General features: G+C 40.2%; 1 protein-coding gene across 8 annotated transcripts in view; it reads left to right on the top strand.

Moving 5' to 3' along the window:
• Positions 1 to 18,552, top strand: part of lrfn1 (leucine rich repeat and fibronectin type III domain containing 1) — a 168,660-nt gene that overhangs the window by 45,013 nt on the left and 105,095 nt on the right. For 4 of the 8 annotated variants that reach the window (XM_044203097.1, XM_044203090.1, XM_044203094.1 and 1 more), the window contains exon 1: positions 11,549 to 12,702. The exons of 3 other annotated variants lie outside the window; for them this stretch is intronic. The gene's annotated coding sequence lies outside the window, so the exon portion shown is untranslated. Of the gene's footprint in view, positions 1 to 356; positions 419 to 11,548; positions 12,703 to 18,552 lie in introns of those variants that run through there. One more of the 8 variants, XM_044203091.1, reaches the window with a different exon arrangement.

Genomic DNA, 18,552 nt, shown 5'->3' with positions numbered 1-18,552 from the left:
CAAGTGTTTATAGTTGTTCCGAACAGCCACACTCAAAAGCGGGGTGAAAAGCCAACTGTATAAATATGTTTAAATATGGGGACATTGGTGGATATTTTCAAACGGTCTGTCCTGGAAGGCATTCATAGTGTTCATAGCACTCATGTTAACATGAAAAGTACCAGAACTAGTTGAGTCAAATGAAAAAAAGAGAGCTAGAGAGAAAAGTTAAAATCCTGGCTTTTTTCTCACTTCTGCACAGCTGGCCAATCATGACGCAAAGTGGGTGTGAATGTCGGATTATCAGTTTCAGAAAGTTACAGAAATGGTTGGACATATCCCCCAATCCGATGTCGGAAAGGTGTGGGCGGAGGACGTTTCCGAAGTCAATCGACCAACCAACAAGCAGTTCTGACAGAGTATGCTGGCGCCTTTAGGGGTAAGGAAAGATCATGGTTTGGTTAAAATAACAACCTTAATATGGTAAACATTGTGTGGGTTAAAATTACTATTTTGTTAAGGTTACAATAATTTTGTTGTAATAGTTACAGTAATAACCATGTGGTTAAGATTAGGTAACGAACGATCAGTGTTAAAAGCAACCAGCATCGACTGTCAGTAGGGAAACGACTAGCGGTCAAAGTTAAAGGCTGTTTCCAAAATCACTCCCTCTGTGTCCAAAATCACTCCCATGTTCACTCATTCGTTACTCACACTACAGTTAATAGTTTACTCTAAAGTGAGCAGTAAATCAAGATTTTGGTCACTTATGAGTCATTGTCATTTTCCGTCATAACTGATAGGTGTAGAGGTGCACAGCAGTAATTTTCACATTTATATATATTGCTAAACATCGTTCCATTTGTGAGAATTTTTGTGGGTGCTATATAGTGGACAAATTTTACACTCAGAATTCAGACAATCAAATAAATTGGCGAAGGGTAAATATAGTGCACTATATAGTAAATGGGTGTGATTTCGGACACAGACCAACTTTTTGCTGACTTGCCCATCTTTGTGGCTCTATAACAACATCACACTCTTTCCTTATTTGCTTCAGATGGACAGCGTTCATAATTCTTACGGCCACTAGAGGGCTTTGTCATTTGAACAGAAACAAATGCCGTTTTGGGGCATTTGCAGAAACATCTGTTTTCTGTCGTTTTTTTGTGAGGACAATCTCACAAAGTTGCAAAATGTCATGCATTTTCCCCCTTCATTTCCCGCTCAGCAGTTTAACACTTTAACGGTCATGTTTAAAGGAACTATATGTATGAATTTTATTTTAAAACATTAAAGAATTAACTAAAATTATCAACATAATGTGAAGAAGTTACAGTTTTGATGTTATGTCAAAGATGTCTATGTATTGCAGAGAAATCCACTGAAGTTAGCATGCTAACCAGCTAGCCTCGGCCGTCCTGTCTTGTAATACCACTTTGTACCTCAAGAGGCAATGGTGAGTCACTGTAACATCCAGTGCCCCGAGGGCAAGAAACCACGTTTGGTAGCAAAGAAAGAAGTGATAGAAATAGAAGCAAAACGAGAGTTAACATTAGCATTGCTTTCCACTGCTGGAGAGAGCTCTTGGCGAGTAAAGGGATGAAGTTTCTTCTAGACTGGTAAGCAAACAGCTGTTAATGCTAATGTTGGCTATTTAGTGATAGCTTATAAAGGTAGCTAATTGTGTATTGTTACTGACAGTGGTATGTTTGTTAAGTTAGCTGTTTGTTGAAAGAAAGAAAGACCTATGGCAGGGACGGTGCATTTCCTTTTCTTACGATAGGGGTGGACAACCCAATATTCTGGTGATATGCTACCCCCAGTGGAGTACGAATTCATCAGATGGCCAATTCTTACATATAGCTCCTTTTAAGCAACTGTGCTTTGTACACAGACCATCCACCTATGACTATCACCTACAACTGCTGTACAGTACAAGAACACAACACTTTGTGGACTGGAAAAAAACATGCCGCACAGCGATCACATTTTCCTAAAAACATATTAGGCAAAACTATTTAGCATTATATAAACATGATATCTAGGAAACAGGGTTGCTTTTGGCACGTCGCCCTTCTTCCTTCCTTTGAGAAGTCCTTTTAATGTTTAGAGCTATCAAATCACACGTAGCTTCCATGTTTTTCATATCAGTGCATTTCTGGACATATACAACACTGTCATGGTGTGTAAAGAGATTTCACACTGTCTCAACCATCATTGCCAGAGTTAATTGCTCAAAAGAGTCCCTATGCAGTTAAACCAAAACAGGATTAAATACCAATTGATCTTCCCCCTCATGCTTTACACTGATACCCTTTACCAGTGAATGTATAATGTAAAGGCACTAACAAGCATGAGTCCTTACCGCTATTCACACTCTTTTTTACAGAGCTGCGGAGTTTGGCTGGTATTTTTTCTGAACGCAGCCCAATAAGACATTAATCTGTCAGGAGTAAGTGAAACTCAGCATCTTCTCTTTAAAAAAAGTTGTTACAGTGGCAACTGTGCATTGTCTTCCTTTAACACCGACAGCCTTTTTTTAAATAACACTTTATACTTGGTTTAAGCAGTGATACATGCATTAATGTCTGCCTGTTCTTTTCAAAAGAACATTAAGTACATCATAAAGATGTCTCATTGCTAAACATATGCATTGAAAAAGATCATCCCATTCACAAGTGTCACATCCTGTCTGTATTTAACCAGTAATGCAGTCACTTTACATTTTTTCTCAATGTATATTAATGTAGAACAAACATATTTTGCATGAAATGTCAGCTGCAGCCAAACTGGAAGAGATTTTCAAAACAAGATTATTTTTCGGGTCTCAGTCTGATTTTGTGATCCCCTCGCAGAGATTGTTTTCAGCTCTGATAATATTGGTCAGGGAGAACAGCTTCAGTAGCTTGATCCACAGTTGGTGCTGCATAACAGTAGCTATTGAATATTGAATGATCAGTCCCTGGGGAAATTAATGGGGTATCACAGCAAACAGGCTCTATCACAAGTCTGGTTAAAATGACAGCGGCAGGAAAGAGAAAAAAAAGGAGCCATGGGCCAAAATGCTGTGCATACTTAGAGTTATCTATTGAAGTTGCTGAGTTGCAGGTGCCCAAGGCTTGACTCCACCTCTCTCTCTCTTCCTGTATACACACTTGACTCCTGTGTGGAAAGAGCAACAACAGCTGTTTAACCTGAAGCACTATTGTCCAACTGAGGGATTTATGGATAAATGACAGAAGAAAGTCGTCGCAGTCAGCCAGTGAATTCACCACATTTACTATTCCAATATAAAATGACAAGTATGATGCCTGAACAGCTGCTCTCAAACTTGCATTTTGCAGAACTTGCAAGATGCTCAAAAAGCATGCCTTGTAAGAAAGAAGAGTGAGCTTGAAACCAGTAATGTTAAACAAGGTTTCCTGCATTGAGGGCTTTTTTTAATGGCAGATACAGTACACAGAGAAGCCTGAACAGGCTGCCTCCCTGTTGGACAGCTGTACTAATGGAAACCTGCATAGTCTCAATTATAGCCAAGTCCCAGATCTACTCTAAGTGCCAGGTGGAAACAAGACATTGTGCATTTATAATTTTATTTCTCTACTGAGGCCTAACAAGAAAACACAGAAGGAGAAATTAGTGCGGAGCCTAAAGGCAAATAGTGTGCCATAGGAGACCATATCATTAGAAAACTCTATTAGAATAAAGTCAGTTGATTGTTAAAACATAATCCTATTTATTCACTATGAATTTGTAGGTTGTGTTCATTACAACATGGATTCTTAAGAGAAATGCGTTAAAACACCAGCACCCTTTTTTTTCCTTATGTACGTGTGGTGCGACGATGGTGAAGGGCTCCTATTTATTTCCTATGGGACGCGAGTGAATTGCCTCTCAAAGCGTTATGGGATAGCATGAGACACAAGACTGAGCAATGCAAAAAAGGGAGAGGTAGAAAGTTGAATTTTTTTTACTTCATCCAAATAAAAGTGAAATTTCCCTGGAAGCTCCGTAGTGATTTTCTGCAAAATGGACAAAACTGAAACACTGATGTAGTTGTGGGCCAGGAAGTTAAGTTTAACTGATGTGGATAAATGTCTGTGAAGGAGAAGATTATTAGTGAAATTTTGGAATCCGTTTTTTTGTGTCCCAATTGCCTCCAAGATCACAGATACAAACAGAAACGAAGTGTGGTTGGCACAGTCATGTAAATTGATGGAGAAAGTCGTAGGTTGCTCATTTATCTATTCATTTGTTTATGAAACAGAGACCATGCAGATAAACATTGTTTCATACAGATAAGCAATACAACAGATGTAATGTATATAGGGCGTCTAGCTGAAGCTAATTTGCAGCCCCTCATCCCAGGTTGCGCTCATTTACACAATGTTTGCTAACAAGGAAGCTACTAGCTAGCCTTCAAGCATTGACAGACCCACAGCAATGAGCGAGAAGTGGCAAAGCCGATTTTGTGCGATTTATTTGCAACCCGGCTACTTTACTTCATTCGATGTGTGCTACGGCTGTCAGTGCTCTGTGAATGGGCAGGTGCGCGTTGCACTTAAATCACTTAATGAAACACCAAGCATGAAAAACTAGGCCTCCGCTTGAACAATTTAAACCATATCCACAGTACTCAACGTAAAAGCAGGGTACCCGGTAATCTCCGTAGATTACATATTGCTCATCAGTGAGCTGCTCAGTTTAATATGGTGTGTTGCACCATTGAACACAAGTAATGCATAAATCAGCGCCTGCCCTGGGGGGTTACTCACCCTCCGCCTCGAGTGTTCCCCTGTGATTCAGGCTGCTTTGACATTCACCTGCCTGCCCTCATGGGTGAAGTAACAGACCAGTAGCTCTAACCTTTACTCAACCAGTGATTTAGCCTGCCTGTCTGCACCGATAACACACTCTATCAGAGTCAACCTGAGAAGAGGAGATGAGGGTTGCTCTGTGGCACTGCTGTGCTCAGGTAGGGCCTTTAGTCACTGCCACCCATCCACTTTGTGTTAGCCGCCATCCTCCTTTTATCCCAGCCTTGGTAGCCTCTATTCCATACACCCACTGAACCTTAACACTCATCTATTTTACAGCACAAAACCATGGCGTGGAGCCTTGAAGCTCACCTACATGAACTCACACAATGGCAGCCTCCAGATCCATCTAGTCAGATGTCCTTTCACTGACTTTTAAGCTCAATTCACTTCACCTGCAGGGGGGACTCTGGCTTCACTGTGATTGGAATGCTTTCATTTTGATTAGATTACATCATGACTCAGGCATATATTAGACTTTACATTCACAAGAGCTGTAACTCTAGCAACAATGTCACATTGATAAGCTGCACGAGTAATTGCTTTAGTAATTACTTGTGGAAAAATGTTTTATATTACAGACCTTGATGTACTCTGCTTGAGATAGAACAGTGGTGGACCACACTTGTTAGCAGCAATTACAGGGCCATAGTTGAGTTTGTGATAATCTCCTATATAACCTAATTAAGATGTCATACATTATTAAAGTTATTAGATATATAATATTTCTAAAATGCCAATAAATGTTAGTTGGATATTCCTATTAACAGAGAAAACACAATTGAACTTGGCAACAGTAATATGCGCTTCAGAGTATGACCATAATGATTTTCAATAACATAATAAAATAATCAAATAATAAAACATCAGATATAAATATTCATTCAACCCATATGGCATCAATGATTCTCTTTGAGTTTCCTGCTTAGCAATGAACATCTCTCTCAGTGCTTTCTGTCAAAGTTCCTGATGACGGGGACTTTTACAGAACAATCATCACCGAATAATGTGCTGCTGAGAGTTGTGTATTCAGCGTGAAAAGGTGTTTAACTGAGAGTGTATACAGAATTTTTTTCACCTTTTTCCCCACTGACAGATGCTCTCTGAATCTGTGCTGTGAGTGATTATGTTTGTCAGGACGGTGGTCTGTTTGCCGAGCACTGGAGAGTGAGATTGGGAAGTGAGAATAGCCACCCAAGATAGACAGCTGCAGCGCTGTGTTGATTGCCACTTCCTCTTGTATGATTTGAAATGGAGTTTCTCAGGCTAAAAAAAAAAAAAAGTCTACGCCCACTGCATGTCTGGTGCTCATCCTGCTGCACTGCCAATCAAAGCTGTATCCACCTCGCATCACTATGCCAACGCTTGAGCTGTTCAACTAGCCCTGTTGCAACAGAAACCTAGACTGAGCCCTTCATCTTCACACCAAGATGCTACAGCCGCTCTCACGCATCCTCTGACTGAAGGGCCATGATAGGACAGAAAAGAACAGTGTTTTTGCACAGTGGTCCAGATAAAGAGTAGGACACAATGCTTGTGTTTGTGTATGTAATCAGACTCTGTTGCTCTTGCAATTGGAGTAACAAATTGTCTCCCTTGTAATCAGCTTCTCTTTGCCTGCTACTCATCAAAATTCTTTTGAATGTTCTGTTGCCATGGTACCTTGAAAAATCTGCTGCTGAGATTTTTTTCTTTTCTTCCTGAGATAGCAATTCTTGTTTTTCTGTCTGCTTACCTCACAGACAAAACCACTTTGGATCAATTTGAGACAAAATTAGAGCATAATGTAGAAATAGATTGTTTGGGGAAAAAAAATTTAAACTGAGAGACTAAAATAAGTTATTTTCTTCCACACACCTGCTGAATTTTTGTTGTTGAATGAACTCTGTTTGAATGGGGTTTGAAATTGCTCTCGGCAAGACTGTGGAGACTCCATCAGGGCTATGGTTGAAATCATGGTCACCTCACCCACAGCGTGCACTCAGATCTTAGGGTGTAATATCTATATACAGAACAAACATAGATTTTACATAGAAATGCTCAGCCGAACTTTCTAATCTTTCTCTCAAAATACTTTCCTCAGAAGTGCAGGTAGGATCAGATATATTGTATATACCTGACTTCTTGAATACCTGTCTGATCCTTTAAGAGTTCAGTGAATCAAATTTGAGAAATACTGATTTCATTTGTTTTGAGTAAGGATACACTATTTTATAATTAATACCTTAATACCTGAATCTAAATAGTATTTTAAAGCTGCTCTAACCAACGTTGTTATATTTACAATGAATCAAATGACTGTGGCATGTAAAAGGTGTTGCTTGAAGTGACGAACCTACAGGGAATTATCACCCAACTCTGCAATTTCCCTTAGCTCTATAAGCTTTATAACGTCTTTCAGATCTTTGTTTTGGTGTTACGGCCTGCAACTTTACAGTTTTGGTTTGGTTGGCAGCTGTTTTTAGCGAAAAAACTGTGATAAGCCTATTGTACGCTACCTGCTCAGCACTAAACGGCAGACAGACAAAGCTAGCATCTAGCCTGTGAACACAGCGGAGCATTTAGCAGCCTAAGAGTCTGATAGTTACCTAAAGAGCTAAAAGACGAACTTATAGTTGTTAAGTGGCCATAATGAATGCTAATGTGTCAGCTGGATGTGTAAATAGGCAACTGTTTGCTAATATATTTGTACTTCATAAGGTGATACTATGTCAATGTTGTGTTTTCAGCTAGTTCTGTATCTCCCAAGTGGCCCAAAAAAATATCAATGAATGTAGCTTTAAATTAAAATAATACTTTGTGAGATTGTGTTGACAATCGTAGAAAAGGTTTCAGTTGTAGTCATCTGGACACACATCAAGTGCCAATCTCTAAGTCAAATTGCAATCCTAACAAAGAACTCCTATTGTTGTTTAACAATTGTATTTTTTTAGTCCGATACATAAGTTTACTTTTGCGAATTCTTGCTTGCTTTCAGTAAGAACTGACATGTATCTTTATGTTCAAAGGGTAAAAAAAAAAACATCTGTCACAACCTTGCATCTCCTCCAAAGTTCAAGATTCTTGAAGGACAACAGAGACAGCTTTAATGTCAAAAACCCTCACTCTTAGCTTTCAACTGGGTTACATAATAATTTGCAGTCAGCAATAAAAATATTCAGCAATATCCAAGATGCCTATAGCCTTAATTGACCACATACAAGAAATACAGAATACTTTTCATGCAGAGATTCATTAACTGTAAAACAACAGATGTGATGGATGATGTCATGCCCCCGTGGAAAGTGAAACAGAGTGCTCTTTGAAATACTGATTTACTGAGTGCAGGAGCTCCATTAAGAGAGAGGATGTCAAAAATCATGTAGAAAGCCACTTTAAAGAGGCCAGACATACTGTGTCTGCTTTTTCTTTTATTGCCATTGAGAAGGTGTCTCTTGGTCCAGGAGGAGGTGATTTAAATTTCATTAGAAAAGAAAGAGAGAGACCTTTTGGATCTTTCATTTTTAAAAGTCTAAACCCAAGATGAATAAATGGGGACCTAATTTTTTAAACATATCCTCTAGCTGTATAATATGGTACAGAGTCGGATCCTTAATTACACTTGGTGATATCATTATTAATGTTTTTAAATGCTGGCATCTTAGTGGCTATTTTAGATGTCCCTGAGAATTAACTATACTTGTTATCGTGTAAGACTGATGAAAGCTTTTGCAGCTAAAATATGTTAGTCTTTACTCCCAAAGCTTTACCTTTTGTTCCTAAAGAGCAGCAGGATTCTTTTCATAACTTCAGGCATAAAGACAAACTCAGAGGACCGCTTGTAAGTGAGTTGTACCTCACACTTCCCCAGATGGCCCATGTCTATCTTTAAGATTTCCCATACAAGGACACATTGAAGGGCCCTTAAAGCTGCTAAGTAGCACTTGTTTCATTTAGCGTAGAGCAGGCCAAGCCTTCGATACAGTACATATGAGACATGAAAGCATGACTGTACCCACTATGAGTAACTGGAAGGTGTGGAATAATGCATAAGATTTTTGTCGTTTGTGACACAGAGTGACCCAACATTCATACCGAGTGAACAGCAATTGCAGGAGATGCCTGCGGTTTGCCGTACATGTTCTATATAATGTACGTCATTTAATTGTAACCCACTGGAAGAACACTCTTTTTTGTTTTTTAGTTTTGCATAATTTTTTTTTGCTTATCCTACAGAGATGGGACTCCCCTGCTTGAATTAATCAAAGAAGCACATACATACAGTATATGTATCTCTGCTGAAGTTTCCTACACATGCCTGTTATTTCACCACATTAAAAAAGCACTGTTAATAAGCCAATTAGAGACCTTTTATAGTGGAAATCCCATCCACGGTGCTTCCACATTTGATAGTAAGATGGAGAGTTTAAAGCACATTAAGAGGAACTTTTTGCACTGCGAGAGAGCTCTAATGTACAGGATGACTCAACGGTATAAACAAGACTGCTCTAATCCACTATAGAGCACTGTATACACAATAATGATGTTGCTGTTCCTGAAGACAGCGTTTTATTGTCTCTGTCACTGCACTAATTCTAATCCAAATTCAAAGTACACACATGCGCGAGACCATTCACTGACACATTGAACTGATGGAGCATCACATTATAGGTCCTTTGGGCTCAGCCAGGGAGAAGAAATTGGGAATTTCACGGTCCTTAATGGAAATTGATCTGAGCAATTTGTTAAAACAGCGACAAGGGCAACTGTGTTGTATCAAAAATAGCATTTTGGGGTGTATGGTCACATACAAAGACTGTGTATACCTGAACCTAAATTGAGCAACCTCAATATGTAATATATTGCAGGTCATTAAGCACACCCTCTGAGGATGTTAGTGGCTGGGTAGTGTATACTGGATATAAGTGCTGATCCTCCTCTTATGTTTTGCACTTTAGGGAATGGCAAGTTTCCTTATTAGAGTGGATGGATCACACTGACCTAATCTGCTATTATGCTTTCAAAGACTGGTGTGCAGTAATTTCATCACTTTGGCGAGTGAAGACAGTTAAGACGGACAATCTCTCAATATAACACTAATCAATCACTTTTACAGTGCATTACTGTGAGAGGGAGCCTTGCCTCATAGAGTGCAGCCTGATATAAATAGCAGATTGGCTTCCTTCATGGCTCTTTTTCAATTTCCATCAGTATTCGCTGCATGTGTCCTCTGCGCTCACCCACCTCATGAACACACATGCTCATTCAGATTGGGCTCAGAGCATCAAATAATGAAACTTAAGCTCTACAACATGTTCTGCGGCACAATGAAATTTTGGAGGATCAGCATCTATTCAAAAGGCACAAAACTAGTTTGAGGGTGCATTTGAATCTAAATTCACCAGGTTTCAACCCTTTTAAAGATAACTATGTGGTGAATATTTGTTGAGTTACAGTTAAGTAGATAGGTTTTGATAGAAATATTGCCCCTCAAAACAGCAACCATGCTTTGCAAGTGCATGAGTCTCCCACAAAGAGTTTGTGTCACATCTCACTGATCCAGTTAAAATTCCCTGGAGGTGCTCCACCCATTATGAACTGCCCTTTAATTACAACAGGCTCCTGTACAAAAAGTTGCTCATCAGATAATTGTGACACGTGTCGTGTTGCAGCAGTGAAACAAAAATTATGTAAAACTTACAGCTACAGTACTAAAAGGATGTATTTATTGCAAAACAGTGCCTGAGAAAAAGACATTTCTATCCCTATAATTTTCCTTTTAAGGACATAAAGTGTGCCTGTGGTACGGAGCAGTAACCTTGTTATTTATGGTACTTTTTATTTCTTAATAGTATTATAGTCTTACATTTAGGACCTGTTACAGTATGTGTGATATTTTCATTGTATCTTAAATTTTCTTATATGATGAGGTACTTTTTATGGCTAATTAATTCAGCTCACAGCAGACATTACATTTAAATCAACTGTACTTTAAAGGTGAATTCAGACTTTCCTCTCCTACTCTGCATGTCTCAGGTCTCTTATATCCACCATTTCATATATAATACAGTGCAATATGTGTGATGCTCCTGCAGTCAAATCAATCGGATTGACAGGATTTGTTAAGTCCTCCAGTATTCCCTATCTCAACACGTGTCCTGTGGCCTTCATGCAGGCACACAATACACTTGGGGATGAATATGCACAAAAAAAGGCACAAAACATGTTATCCTCTTCTTAGAGGCATAATGCACATTATGATGAAGGTTGGGCTGTCTCTGGCTTTCTTCTGCAACTCTGAGAGGATTACACATTGTTTTTTGCTGGTGGGAGGATATTCGTGTGTTTATTTTTCTATACACTGGATATCCCATTTCCATTGATCTGGGCCAAGAGGAGTGGGTCTTGTCCCTCAGCAAAGTAAAGCATGAGGTGCTGTCTGAGACATGTGGGTGTCAAGTTATTTGTGCTTCTGCTTATTATGATGGGCATTCAAGACTGAGAAGGATAAAAAAATAAAAGGGTATTCATTACAGTCTGAACACAAAGCAGTAAACACGGCTTATAGGGGGGTGAATGTGCAGCACTGACCCTACACCCCACCTCCATCCACTTCCCTCCTTCCCCACTGTTGCAGTATCTTGTGCTGGACCATGAGCTACCAGCCCATCCCAGAGAATCACAAACACCTCATAGCGCCTCCTCTCTGTATGAACCTACCGTCATGTTAAAAACATTTTCTTCTTATCTTCACCACAGAGAAAGAAACCCTCAGTTTGCATGTATATGCTGTAAACGCAGCCCAAATGACATCACATTGCTGCAGTGCTGCACTGTCCATGAAAGGTGTCAGTCGTTTCCTCTGATAACAAGAATGTGGCCACCGGTCACTTGGCTCTGCACTGCTCCAGACATCATGGCGTGACAACATGCATTCATTTATATCGGGCTCTTATTACGCAGGTGGACGCCTGCATGAGGAGTAGAGGCGCATTTTCAAAGGCTGCCTGTTCTCTAGGACACAGCAAGATTTCCTGCCACATCCCACATTGCGTTGTTGAAGGAGCAGGAAAGACCAAGTCGTGTATGAAAACTAATTAATCGTATGGGTATGCATAGTGTTAGAGGAGAAAGAAAAAAACGGTCTCAGTGCATGGGTGGGATTCCTTCATTGCGCTTTATACTGGGGAAGTTATAACAACAAATAGCTACAGTAATGGCAAACAACTGCCAGTAAAACAGGCGTGATAACGGCGCTGTAGTGCTGTAATTACTAGAAAACTGGTGTCGACGGAGAGTTTTCGACCTTCGTGATTTTTGACGGACTTGAAAGCCTGACGCCAACCTTCAGAGGCTTTTTCAAGAGCGCAACCTATCGCTTGAAAACTGCAGTTTTCCATCCTGACACCATCTGTACCGCAGTTTATAACAAGCGTGAGGTTTATTGGAAATTTAATCCACCGTATTCCTGCGTTACAAACCCGTATGCGGGGGACTTGATACGACCACGTAGGCTACTGACGCTTTAACCTTTTTGAACACGGCTCGGACGCAAGCCTCGGACTCTCCTGAGTTTTTGGATTTTGGGATTTCGGCTTTACATTTTCTGCCTTTACGCCTCAATCGGATCGTACTGGGATTTAAGGTGGGGTTTTATCCCGACGCAGGTAACTAGAAGATATCCCACGGTCTCTTGTTGATGACACTTCAGCAGCTTTTGTCGCTCATCCAGTCCGTTGGATTTTTCAGCACAAGCCCGTACCAGCCTAATGAGAAGGTTTTACGCGTGAATATGGAATAAATGAACTCCCGTTACCGTCTGTGATTCGTTGTGAATTTATCCAGTGAGACAAGTGTGTGGACGGCTGAAATCATGTGCAATAGGATCAACCATTCGGCATCTGCTTTATTAGTCTCACTTTTGGTAAGTTTGCACTCCTGACACGTGTGGTTAAATCTGTGCATCTCTGAAGAGCTGAACAGTGTCCAAATGTCTGATGTGCCGCATTGATTGTGCAAACTACTAAATGTAGAATAATAGTCCTTCAATATGCTCTATCTATCTATCTATCTATCTATCTATCTATCTATCTATCTATCTATCTATCTATCTATCTATCTATCTATCTATCTAGCAGCCATTCACAGTAGTCTGCTGGATAATATGATGCCTGTCTACCAGAGATGTGTTTAGGCTACTTGAGATATTCAGTCCTCACATGGTGGAGCAGTTATTGATAGTATTAGTGCTGTTATACAGTGTGTTAGATTGGCCCAAAACAGCCCTGTCATACGGTAGCTGTACTGTGGCTCCAAACTGCAATGAAGATGGTTAAACAGTGACATATGAGTTGAATTCCCAGAGATTGGAGTGCATGTGGAAATGGCCCGGGCGTGTCTGCATCAGCACGCAGAGAGACTTTTCATAAATTAGCAGCAGCACTGAAATCCTCCCATCAGGGCAAATTGCTCTGATTGCTGAGAGAGTGGACAGTTTTACTGTGGAGCCACAGAGCTTGAATGATGAGGAAAACTTGATAGTGTGCCTTTTGAGTTGAGTTTAAAGGCATATAGCGAGATGATTATTTTGTTTAATAGTCAGTCAGGCCTCAGCAGCGTGTGTGCACTGTGTATGTGAGTTAGAGGGCTGCACAGCACCTTTGTTTTTGACAATCAACTAACCAGCTTTAGAGATGATAAAGGGATACAGAAGCACTGATGCAGCATGATAATGATCTCATGGGCGCTGTGAGTGAATGCTGCCTATTACGTTTGCAGCTGGAATTTTTAGCCCCTCTCATCATTTTCCAGTTATTCAATAAACTCACCCTCCTCAGATTCAACTCAGCTTTTGTAGGAAGTTTGTTATACTCTGGCTATTCTAATTTTGGCATGCAGGGCCGGAGAGGTCAGTGTCTGGTCTTTGGAAATATCTGTTCATCACTCAGAGGACATTGGCAACAACAGATGGGAGAAGTGAGGGTCCAGGATGCCTGCGTGGAGGTAGCAAGGTTGTAAATCTATTAGATTGAGGTTGGGTTAGATGTCAGTATGCTTACACTAAAGTCAAGTGAACATCCTTCATATAGCTCTGCTTTATCCGCATAATACCTTACAAGACATCCCCTGGGGAAGATGTAGGCATTGGCCAGCCGTGTTGCTACATCAGGGCGTGCAGTGAGTGTTGCTGCAGCTTGCAGTGCTATTGGAAAACAGTGACTACCAGCTGCATCTACTGTATACACCCTCCTTTACTCTTAGTGGGCCTTAGGATTGTATGTATGTCCCTACATGGTACCACCTCTTTACAGCTGTCTACTGAAATTACACAGTAAGATGAAAAATTAAAGTTGTCATGTGGCATTGGCATCGTTCCATATTCTGACAGATGCCTCATGTCTAAGAGCAATAGAAAAACATACTGAATACGTCATTTAAGGCTTTTACGGTAAAAAACAAAAAAACAAAAGCACAAGCAGCTAGCTCAGGGGCTTGGCTCACTGTTATTGTGATATGTTTCAGTAAAGGCTGAACCCTGCATTTTTGACTAGCTGAGTGAATAGAGCAAATTGAAATTATGTTTGGTTAAAGCTGTGCATCATACAGGTTTTGACAAAAATGACTTGAAAAGACTCCTAAAAACAGAGGTTAATGAGGTCTTGTTTTAGGAGGGTTGATACCCTTGAGCCTTATTAGATTTGTAATTTGAATTAGCAGTGTGTGCAGCAGGACTCTTATGTATTTAGATCTCTTTTTTTACTCTGTGTGTGTTGCAAGTGGTGATGATGATGTCTTTGGCTTGTCAATGTGTTGCAGGATGTTACAGCAGAAGCTCAGAGCACTTGCTGTCATGTGTTTGCCTAATGAAATCAGGCAGGATGGTCATTATCATTATCATGCATTATTGCCAACATTTCCATGTTTAACAATGCTATTGCAGGCAGAAAACGACTGCAGAACAAATTCATATCTCAGCAGGTAATGCATAAAAAGAAAGTGACAATGGTTCCTGCTTTCTAGATTGCTGTATACGGACCGTGGTGTGAGATTAATGGGGTCTCTCTTCCCTGCCATTCTGTTGCATTGTGTTACAGCAGCTGCTCATGGTGCTGGTGTCATGTGTTAGCATTATGAAATCGGGACCAGTAGAGGGTTATCAGCCTCTGCAGGAATGAGAGAATAACAAAACGCACAAGCTATTGATCTGTATTTGGCAGTATAAAAGACTTCATAACAGAATGTATCAACCTGTTTTTGTTCTCTATACAAGGCATATTGAAATAGCCATTTACAGTGAGTCATGCTCGCGGATTGACATTTGCAAAATATACACATTTGCTCCAAAGATTACTTTTTTCAAGTTACTCTAAGTTATAATTCTAAGAGTCAAAATGGTATATAGTAAGTGCCTTTTACAGTAGCATGCATGATTTTCAGTCAGTCCCATACACAGTTATGTGCAATATCCTAGTACCACACAGTAATGTGTGCTGGCTTGGAGGTGCAGAGATGAGAATCTGATTCCAGCATTAAGAAAAAGTAGTTTGTTAAAACTGAGAACAGTCAATGGTCTTGTCAGGGCTCAACATTAACTTTTAAAAGTGGTTGCCAGGCTGGCAACCAGGCATCAGCTTTTGGTTGCCGAAACTGAAAATATGGTTGCCATTTTTAGTCACCTTATATTTTGAGTAATTAAGATACTATGCAGTTACACGTCAGCTTAATAATGAAAATGTGACATAAAAGAATGTTTAAAAGCAACAAACTTTTCACCCCACAGTCAAACAACTTAATTTGCTTCGCCATTGTCTCTAAAACAGATGCCTGTGCGCACGCAAGTAAGTGGCAAGTGGTTGCCCCTCGGGATGAAAATTCTGTTGATACCAATGCCATTATCACTTCTGCTTCTCGGTCCAATTCTTTATCGATTTATTGATTTCTGATTAACTTTCTGTGTGGAAAAAAGTAGGCCTACACTGGTTTTCAGCGTCAGTGCAACTGTTTTATTATGAGTCTGAACCTACAGTCTATGGTCTGAACACAGTGTAGAAAGAGTACAAAGTTTGCCTCCCCCAAGCTGACTGGTTTGGGGGGGTGGACGGACTGCAAAAAACGGACTAGTCATCATTATTAGCTTAAGCCTTATTATTATTAGCGCACTGCATAAATTAGCCTAGTGGCTAGTGGACTTCCTTTACTCATAGCTTAACAAATTACATATTATTTATACTTTTCTTACTATCACCGTTTAAGTCACTGTATCTCATGACAGAACACGACGGTTGAATTTCAGCGTTACATAACGAGTTGCCATCAACTCGAGTAATGTTTATTCACTTGTTTCCCCTCCGCTTCGTCTGTGTGCTCAGCCCCGCCCTCGATGAAACACAGGGAGCAGACAGAGGAGATCAGAGAAATGCGACTGGCATGCCGGCATCGATAAAAGGAATTGATCAACTCAAAGACATATGATTCCAATGGATTGGACAATTTAGAACCGATTATGAAAGGGAACTGGTTCTCGATTCCCATCCCTAGCTGCCACTGATGGCAGCCAAAGGCCAAGAATTGGTTGCCAATTTCTCAAAATGGCTGCCAATGGCAACCTGGCAACCATTACTGTCGAGCCCTGCTTGTTATGTGAAGGAATTTTCATTTCCACTTTTAAAACTCTGCTCGGCTGCCTTTACATTCATGCATTGTCTGGAAATAAAACAACAAAGCAACAAAGGATATTATGATGCAAACAGTGACAGACTTTAAAGAAGTGATGTCAGTGAATAAACTTGTTAATTGTTTTAATTCTGGACTACCCAGTAAAGAAAGGAGAAAGTACCAATTAAGTTGTTATCAGTCGACAGAATGAGAGAGATGTTTCTCCGAAGGCAAGTCAAGTTATTTAGTGCTCAAGATGCATGAAAAAGTTAAAGAATAGTGTAATTACAACTAGCCAAAAAGATCAAAGGAGTAGCCACTAAAGCACTGAAGCAATTAAACTAGAGCTACCCTTGGAATTTATTTTTTAAGGTTAGAGAGTAACAAAGTGACACAAAAAAGCAGCGGTGCACTCCAAGCACTGAACACTGGAGGAAACACAGGTAAATAACATACAGGCCTCAAGAGGCATAAAACACTTTCCACTTTTCAACTTCGCTGCATCATGAATTTCAATAAGAGCAAAAGGTAAGAACACTAAAATATTACACTAAAAGGTTACTGCAGTGATATTTTACAAGTCATAAACATAGCTACTGATCACTTATGTGATATATTTGATAAAGCATGTACAGATTACCCTGTTCAAAGAATGTTTCTTCTTACTCATCAGTAAAGAATGAATTATTTGACAATGGTCGAGGACATAAAAAATGTTTTTTGTGCAGCATGTTGGGTATGATGTCGACTCACAGCAAGAGGGTCCTGGCCTGGATTTGAATGCATTTATTAGCTCAGACTGTTTGTGTGCATGCGTGAGAGAAAACCAGCGTAAAAAAACCCATGCACAGACCAAAGACATGCACGTTAGGTGGATTGGAAACTTTATTTTCCCTGTTTGAAGGTGAGTGTGACTTTATTAGTGTTAGTCTTGTGACTTGTCCAGAGTGTACCTTGCCTCTCGCCCAGTGCATGCTGGGGTAGGCTGCCGTCCCCTGTGACATCCATTTTCAACACAGGACAAGCAGTGTTGACAATGGATAAATTAACTACACTCACTACAAACATGTTACAGTCAATCAAACGTACTGGCAAACACTTGTTGTTGTAGAAAATAATCAATAAATTGAGATGAAACAAACTGTCCTCAACTGCAGTCAAAGCATAACAGCAGAAAACTCTCCAAAACCTTCCAAAAATATGATTAAAGAGTTCACAAAACGGAGTAGATAGACTTAATCATTTTTGCACTTTTTGATTGTTTTGTATGTCTTAAGAACATTCTTATTCTGACTTGGTAACCTTTGGAAATGATGATTGCTGCATGGCTCCTTTTATGTTGGAGGCTTTTAGCCCCTCACCTCTGAGCAGTATATGTGAATAAGGAAAACTGTCATTTATTGTCACAGAGCATGAACGTGTGCCTTAAGCATGCACCATGGCTAATTCAAAGTTGTTTGTTTCTGACAATGACTGATAAAACAGGTGAGTGCGAGGAGTGCTGGTGCTTAAGGACTGACCTGCTCAGTGCCACATGATGAGTGTCACATGTAAAATGGAGCAATAGGGTGTGACCAGAATGTACAATAGGAGCTTGGTGTAGGGGGCTATTGGAGCAAGCAGTGGAGAGCAATCTCCAGAGACTAGCTGTCTGAAGGAGGGATACAGATTCACATTAGGATCTATATGGAGGTTAGAAAGCTAATTCTTTCACAAATACTGTACCCAGCTGAGCTCAGTGGTAAGCAGCCGTCATAATCCAAGCATACCATATTCAACCTGTCTGCTGGAGCAGCTGTGTCCTGACACATATATTCAATTGGGAAAAACAAGTCACCTGCTGTAGAGCATGTGGCATTTAAACTGCAGAAGAGCATCACATTTTATACCCATGAGATCTACTGCATGGTACCAGCCAGTCGCCCTTCCCTCTGTTGACTCGGATAAGAAAATTATTGGTGGCATCTGTCTCCCTCAAGAACCGCTGTTGTGCAGTCATCCTGCCACTGCAGCAGCCTTAAACTGTTGCTCCCGACACTGTGTCAGAGCCTTTATATGGCCATTTAAATAAATGATATGATATCTCTATGTAAACAAGAAACACTGGCTGAGCGTAGCA

This window comes from Siniperca chuatsi, linkage group LG7, assembly GCF_020085105.1.
Source record: "Siniperca chuatsi isolate FFG_IHB_CAS linkage group LG7, ASM2008510v1, whole genome shotgun sequence".
In the NCBI taxonomy this organism is placed as follows: domain Eukaryota; kingdom Metazoa; phylum Chordata; class Actinopteri; order Centrarchiformes; family Sinipercidae; genus Siniperca; species Siniperca chuatsi.
Note: the sequence above shows the minus strand (reverse complement) of the source record. Positions and strands in the feature narration are given on the sequence as shown.